Source organism: Salvelinus sp. IW2-2015, linkage group LG24 (genome assembly GCF_002910315.2).
Source record: "Salvelinus sp. IW2-2015 linkage group LG24, ASM291031v2, whole genome shotgun sequence".
Lineage (NCBI taxonomy): Eukaryota > Metazoa > Chordata > Actinopteri > Salmoniformes > Salmonidae > Salvelinus > Salvelinus sp. IW2-2015.
In genome coordinates this window covers 5,540,255-5,548,283 of record NC_036864.1, presented here as the reverse complement: position 1 = coordinate 5,548,283, position 8,029 = coordinate 5,540,255, and positions in this window count along the sequence as shown.

Below are 8,029 nucleotides of genomic sequence, written 5' to 3'. Positions count from 1 at the left end.
AGTAGTAAATACCCTGAGAGTTATAGAGAGAGAGAGTAGAGTATAATACCCTGAGAGCTAGAGAAGAGGGGAGGGATAGATAATACTCTGAGAGTAGGGAGAGGAGGGAGAGTATAATACCCGGAGAGTAAGAGAGACGAGGGAGGTAGTAGATTACCCTGAGAGTAGAAGAAAGAGAGAGGAAGTAGTCATAATACCCTGAGGAGGAGAGAGAGAGGAGGGAGTAGTATAATACCCTTGAGAGTAGAGAGAAAAGAGGAGTGGGGTACAGTATACTATTCCTGAGAGTAGAGAAGAGGAGGGTAGTAGTATAATACCTGGAGAGTAGGAGAGAGGATAGTAGTCAGTATAATACCCTTGAGAGTAGAGAGAGAGGAGGGAGTAGTATAAGACCCTGAGAAGTAGACGAAGGAGTAGAGGATAATACCCTGAGAGGAGAGAGAGGAGTAGTAGTAAATACCCTGAGAAGCAGAGATGAGAAGGGAGTAGTTATAATACCCTGAGAGGAGAAAGAGCGGAGTAGTTAGTATAATACCCTTGAGTAGTAGAGAGAGAGAGGGAGGTACAGTATAATACGCCTGAAGTAGAAGAGAGAGGAGGGAAGTAGTATAATACCCTAGAGGAGAAGAGAGAGTAGGTAGTATAATACCCTGAGAGTGAGAAGAGAGGAGAGTCAGTATAATACCCTGAGAGGTATGAGAGAGAGGAGGATTAGTATAATACCCTGAGATGATGAGAGAGAGAGGAGGGAAGTAAGTATATATACCCTGGAGAGAGAGAGAGAGGAGGGAGAAGTATAATACCCCTGAGAGTAGGAGAATGAGAGGAGGAAGTAGTAATTACCCTGAGAGAAGAGAGAGAGGGAAGTAGTAATATACAACCATGAGAGGTAGAGAGAAGAGGAGGGAGTAGTATAATACCCTGAGAGGAGAGAGGAGGAGGATATATAATACCCTGAAGGAGTAGAGAGAGAGGGAGGGAGTAGTAGAATACCATGAGAGTAGAGAAGAGAGAGGAGGAGTTATTATAATGACCCTGAGAGTAGAGAGAGAGAGAGGGAGATTATATAAATACCCTGAGAGTAGAGAGAGAGATGAAGGGAGTAGTATAATACCCGAGAGTAAGAGAAGAGAGAGGAGGAGAGTATAATAAACCCTGAGATGCGGAGAGAGTAGTTACGAGAGAGAAGAGAGAAGAGGGATGAGTAATAATACCCTGAGAGAGGAAGAGAGAGAGGAGGGAGTAGAGTAGATAAGTACCCGAGTAGTGAGAAGAGAGGAGTGGAGTAGTATAATACCCTGAGAGTAGAGAGAGAGGAGGGTAGAGTATAATACCCTGAGAGGAGAGAGAGAGGAGTAGTAGTATAATACCCGGAGAGGAGAGAGAGAGGAGTAGTGTATAATACCCTGAGAGGAGAGAGAGAGGAGAGTAGTATAATACCTGAGAGAGAGAGGAGGAGGAGTAGTATAATACCCGTGAGAGGTAGAGGAAGGAGGGAGTAGTATAATACCCTGAGAGGAGAGAGAGAGGAGAGGAGTAGTATAATACCCTGAGAGTAGGAGTAGAAACGAGAGAGGAGAGAGGAGTAGTATAATACCCTAGAGAGAGAGGGGAGTATAATACCCTGAGAGTAGAGAGAGAGGAGAGAGTAGTATAATACCCTGAGAGTAGAGAGAGAGGGAGTAGTATAATACCTGAGAGTAGAAGAGAGAGGAGAGAGTAGGTATAATACCCTGAGAGTAGAGAGAGAGAGGAGTAGTATTAATACCTGAGAGTGAGAAGAGAAGGATGGGAGTAGTATAATACCCTGAGAGTAGAGAGAGGGAGGGAGTAGTATAATACCCTGAGAGTAGAGAGAGAGGAGGTAGTAGTATAATACCTGAGAGTAGAGAAGAGAGCAGAGGAGTAGTATAATCCCTGAGAGTAGAGAGAGAGGAGGGTAGTATAATACCCTGAGAGTAGAGAAGAGGAGGAGTAGTATAATACCCTGAGAGTAGAGAGAGAGGAGGAGTAGTATAATACCCTGAGAGTAGAGAGAGAGAGGGAGTGTAGTATAATACCCTGAGAGTAGAGAGAGGAGAGGAGTAGTATAATACCCTGAGAGTAGAGAGAGAGAGGAGGTAGTTAGTATACATACCTGAGAGAGAGAAAGAGAGGGAGTAGTTATAATACCCTGAGAGTAGAGAGAGGAGGAGAGTAGTATATACCTGAGGAGAGAGAGAGAGAAGGAGTAGTATAATACCTGAGAGGAGAGAGAGAGAGAGGTAGTTATAATACCCTGAAGTAGAGAGAGAGAGGAGAGTAGTATAATACCCTGAGAGCAGAGAGAGAGAGAGGGAGTAGTAATATCCCTGAGAGTAGAGAGAGAGAGGAGGTAGTAGTATAATACCCTGAGAGAGAGAGAAGAGGAAGTAGTAGTATAATTACCCTGAGAGTAGAGAGAGAAGAGGAGTAGTATAATACCCGAGATGCGGAGAGTTACTGAGAGAGAGGAGGAGAAGAGTAGTATAATTACCCTGAGAGTAGAGAAGAGAGGGGACGGTAGTTTATAATACCCTGAGAGAAGAAGAGAGAGAGGAATGACTTAGTAATAATTACCCTGAGAGTAGAGAGAAGAGGACGAGTAGTTATAATACCTGAGAGTAGAGAGAGAGAGGAGGGAGTAGTATAATACCCTGAGAGTAGAGAGAGAGGAGGAGTAGTATAATACCCTAGGATAAGTAGAGACCGAGAGGAGGAGTAGTATAATACCCTGAGAGGAGAGAGAGAGAGGAGGGAGTAAGTATAATACCCTGAGCAGTAGAGAGAGAGAGGAAGAGTAGTATAATACCCTGAGAGTAGAGAGAGAGGAGGAGTAGTATAATTCCTTGAGAGTAGAGAGAGAGGAGGGAATAGTATAATACCCTGAGAGAAGAGAGAGAGAGGAGGTATAGTATTAATACCCTGAGAGTAAGAGAGAGAGGAGGTAGAGTATTATACCGAGAGTAGAGAGAGAGGAGGGAGTAGTATAATACCCTGAGAAGTAGAGAAGAGAGGAGGGAGTAGATATAATACCCTGAGAGTAGAGAAGGAAGAGGATAGTATAATACCCTGAGAGTGGAGAGAGAGGAGATCGGTAGTAGTATAATACCCTGAGAGAGGAGAGAGAGAGGATGGTAGTAGTATAATACCCTGAGAGAGAGAGAGAGGAGTAGTAGTATAATACCCTGAGAGTAGAGAAGAGAGGAGGATAGTATAATACCCTGAGATTAGAGAGAGAGAGGTAGTAGTATAATACCCTGAGAGTAGAGAGAGGGGAGGAGTAGTATAATACCCTGAGAGTTAGGAGAGAGGAGGGAGTAGTATAATACCCTGAGAGTAGGAGAGAGAGAGGTAGTAGTATATACCCTGAGAGTTAGAGAGAGAGAAGAGTGGAGTAGTATAATACCCTGAGAGTAGAGAGAGAGAGAGATAGTATAATACCCTGAAGAGTAGAGAGAGAGAGGAGGGAGGTAGATATACCCTGAGAGTAGAGAGAGAGGAGGGGTAGTATAATACCCTGAGAGTAGAGAGAGAGGAGGTAGTAGTATATATACCCTGAGAGTAGAGAGAGAGAAGAGGGAGTAGTATAATACCCTGAGAGTAGAGAGAGAGTAGGAGTTAGTATATACCCTGAGATAGAGAGAGAGAGTAGTAGTATAATACCCGAGAGTAGAGAGAGAGGAGGAGTAGTATAATACCCTATGAGAGGAGAGAGAGAGGAGTGTAGTATAATACCCTGAGAGGAGAGAGAGGAGTAGTATATAATACCCTGAGAGAAAGAGAGGAGGAGTAGTATTAATACCCTGAGAGAGAGAAGAGGGAGAGTAGTATAATACCCTGAGAGTAGAGAGGAGAGGAGGAGGGATAGTATAATACCCTGAGAGTAGAGAGAGAGGAGGAGATAGTTAATACCCTGAAGAGAGAAGAAGAAGGAGTAGTAGTATAATACCCTGAGAGTAGAGAGAGAGGAGGGAGTAGTATAAATACCCTGAGATACGAGAGAGACGAGGAGGAGTAGTTTACATACCCTGAGAGTAGAGAAGAGAGGAGGAGTAGTTATAATACCCTGAGAGTAGAGAGAGAGGAGGAGTAGTATAATACCCTTGAGAGTAGAGAGAGAGGAGGAGTAGTATAAAACCCTGAGAGTAGAGATGGAGGAGGAGAGTAGTATAATACCCTGAGAGAGAGAGAGAGAGGAGGAGTAGTATAATTACCCTGAGAGTGAGAGAGAGAGGAGGTAGTAGTATAATACCCTGAGAGTAGAGAGAGAGGAGGAGTAGTATAATACCCTGAGAGTAGAGAGAGAGAGGAGGGAGTAGTATAATACCCTGAGAGTAGAAGAGAGGAGGGAGTAGTATAATACCCTGAGAGTAGAGAGAGAGAGGGAGTAGTATAATACCCTGAGAGAGAGAGGAGAGAGGAGTAGTATAATACCCTGAGAGTTAGAGAGAGAGGAGGAGAGTAGTATAATATACCCTGAGAGTAGAAGAAGAGGAGGAGTAGTATAATACCTGAGAGTAGAGGAGAGAGGGAGTAGTAAATACCCTGAGAGTAGAGAAGAGAGGAGGGATAGTATAATACCTGAGAGTAGAGAGAGGAGAGGGAGTAGTATAATACCCTGAGAGAGAAGAGAGAGGAGAGTAGTAGATAATACCCTGAGAGTAGAGAGAGAGGAGGTAGTTTAGTATAATACCCTGAGAGAGAGAGAGAGAGAGGAGTAGTATAATCCCTGAGAGTAGAGAGAGAGAGGAGGGAGTAGTAGTAATACCCTGAGAGGAGAGAGAGAGGAGGGAGTAGTATAATACCCTGAGAGTAGAGAGAGAGGAGAGTAGTATAATACCCTGAGAGAGAAGGGAGGTAGTAGTATAATACCCGAGAGTAGAGAGAGAGGGAGGTAGTAGGTATAATACCCTGAGAAGTAGAGAAGAGAGGGATAGTATAATACCCTGAGAGTAGAGAGAGAGAGGAGGGAGTGAGTATATACCCTGAGAGTAGAGAGAGAGAGGAGGGAGTAGTATAATACCCTGAGAGTAGAGAGAGAGGGGAGGAGTAGTATAATACCCTGAGGTAGAGAGAGAGGGGAGGGAGTAGTATAATACCCTGAGAGTGAGAGAGAGAGAGGAGGAGTAGGATTAATACCCTGAGAGTAGAGAGAAGAGGAGGAGTAGTATAATACCCTGAGAGATAGAGAGAGAGGAGGTAGTAGTATAATACCCTGAGAGTAGAGAGAGGGGAGGGTAGTATAATACCCTGAGATAGAGAAGAGAGAGGGAGTAGTATAATACCCTGAAGAAGAGAAGAGGAGTAGTAGATATACCCTGAGAGTAGAGAGAGAGAGGTGAAGTAGTATAATACCTGAGAGTAGAAAGAGAGAGGGGAGTAGTATAATACCCTGAGAGTAGAGAGAGAGAGGAGGAGTAGTATAATACCCTGAGAGTTAGAGAGGAAGAGGTAGTAGTATAATACCCTGAGAGGAAGAGAGAGGAGAGTAGTATAATACCCTTGAGATAGAGAGAGAGGAGGTAGTAGTATAATACCCTGAGAGTAGAGAGAGAGGAGGGAGTAGTATAATACCCTGAGAGTAGAGAGAGAGAGAGGAGAGTAGTATAATACCTCCCTGAGAGTAGAGAGAGAGGGAGGAGTAGTATAATACCCTGAGAGGAGAGAGAGAGAGAGGAAGTAGTATAATACCCTGAGAGTAGAAGAGAGAGGGAGTAGATTATACCCTGAGAGTAGAGAGAGAGAGGAGGGAGTAGTTATAATACCCTGAGAGGAGAGAGAGAGGAAGAGAGTAGTATAATACCCTGAGAGAGAGAGAGAGAGAGGAGGGGTAGTTATATACCCTGAGAGAGAGAGAGAGGAGGAGTAGTATAATACCCTGAGAGAGAGAGAGAGGAGGAGTTAGTATAATACCCTGAGAGTAGAGAAGAAGAGGAGGAGTAGTATATACCCTGAGATAGAGAGAGAGGAGGAGTAGTATAATACCCTGAGAGTAGAGAGAGAGGAGGAGTAGTATAAAACCCTGAGAGTAGAGAGAGAGGAGGGATAGTATAATACCCTGAGAGTAGAGAGAGGAGGAGTAGTATAATACCCTGAAGAGGAGAGAGAGGAGGAGTAGTATAATACCCTAAGAGAGAAGAGAGGGGAGTAGTATAATACCCTGAGAGGAGAGAAAGAGGGAAGTAGTAGTATAATACCCTGAGAGTAGAGAGAGAGAGGAGGGAGTAGAGATAATACCCGAGAGAGTAGAGAGAAGGAGGAGTAGTATAATACCCTGAGTAGGAGAGAGAGAGAGAGTAGTAGTATAATACCCTGGAGAGAGAGAGAGGAGGAGTAGTATAATACCCTGAGAGTAGAGAGTAGAGAGGAGGGAGTAGTATAATACCCTGAGAGTAGAGAGAGAGGGAGGGAGTAGTATAATACCTGAGAGTAGAGAGAGAGGAGGAGTAGTATAATACCCTGAGAGTAGAGAGAGAGGAGGAGTAGTATAATACCCTGAGAGTAAGAGAGAGGAGGATAGTATAATACCCTGAGAGGATAGAGAGAGAGGAGGGAGTAGTATAATACCCTGAGAGTAGAGAGAGAGGAGGGAGTAGTATAATACCCTGAGAGTAGAGAGAGAGGAGGAGTAGTATAATACCCTGAGAGGAGAGAGAGAGAGGGATAGTATAATACCTGAGAGTAGGAGAAGAGGAGGTAGTAGTATAATACCCTGAGAGGAGGAGTAGTATAATACCGGAGAGAGAGAGAGGAGGGAGAGATATAATACCCTGAAGAGAGAGAAGAGAGAGGTGAGTAGTATAATACCCTGAGAGAGAGAGAGAGAGGAGTAGTAGTATAATACCTGAGAGTAGAGAGAGAGGAGGAGTAGTATAATACCCTGAAGAGTAGAAGAGAGAGGGAGGAGTAGTAATACCCTGAGAGAGAGAGAGAGGAGGGAGTAGTAGTATAATACCTGAGAGTAGAAGAGAGGAGGAGTAGTATAATACCCTGAGAGTAGGAGAGAGGAAGGAGTAGTATAATACCCTGAGAGTAGAGAGAGAGGAGGGATAGTAGTATATACCCTGAGAGTAGAGAAGAGGAGGAGGGTAGTATAATACCCTGAGAGGAGAGAGAGAGGAGGGGAGTAGTTATAATACCCTGAGAGTAGAGAGAGAGAGGAGGGGTAGTTATATACCCTAGAGAGTAGAGAGAGAGGAGGAGTGGTATAATACCCTGAAGAGTAGAGAGAGAGGAGAGTAGTATATACCCTGAGAGAAGAGAGAGAGAGAGGAGTAGTATAATACCCTGAGGGAGAGAGAGAGAGTAGTAGTAGTATTATACCCTGGAGAGTGAGAGAGAGAGGAGGGAGTAAGTATAATACCCTGAGAGTAGAGAGAGAGAGGTAGTAGTATAATACCTATGAGAGAGAGAGAGAGAGGAGGGAGTAGTATAATACCCTGAGAGTAGAGAGAGGAGGTAGTAGTAAATACCCTGAGAGTAGAGAGAGAGGAGGAGTAGTATAATACCCTGAGAGTAGAGAGAGAGGAGTAGTATATAACCCTGAGAGTAGAGAGAGAGAGAGAGTAGTATAATACCCTGAGAGAGAGAGAGAGGAGGAGTAGTATAATACCCTGAGAGTAGAGAGAGAGGAGGGAGTAGTATAATACCCTTGAGAGAGAGAGAGGAGGAGTAGTATAATACCCTGAGAGGAGAGAGAGGAGGTAGTAGTATAATACCCTGAGAGCAGAGAGAGAGGAGGAGTAGTATAATACCCTGAGAAGGAGAAGAGGGAGGTAGTAGTATAATACCCTGGAGAGTAGAGAGAGAGAGGAGGGAGTAGTATAATACCCTGGAGAGTAGAGAGAAGAGAGGAGGAGTAGTATAATACCCTGAGAGGAGAAAGAGAGAGGGTAGGTATAATACCCTGAGAGAGAGAGAGAGGAGGAGTAGTATAATACCCTGAGAGTAGAGAGAGAGAGGAGGAGTAGTATAATACCCTGAAGAGAGAGAGAGAGGAGCGGAGTAG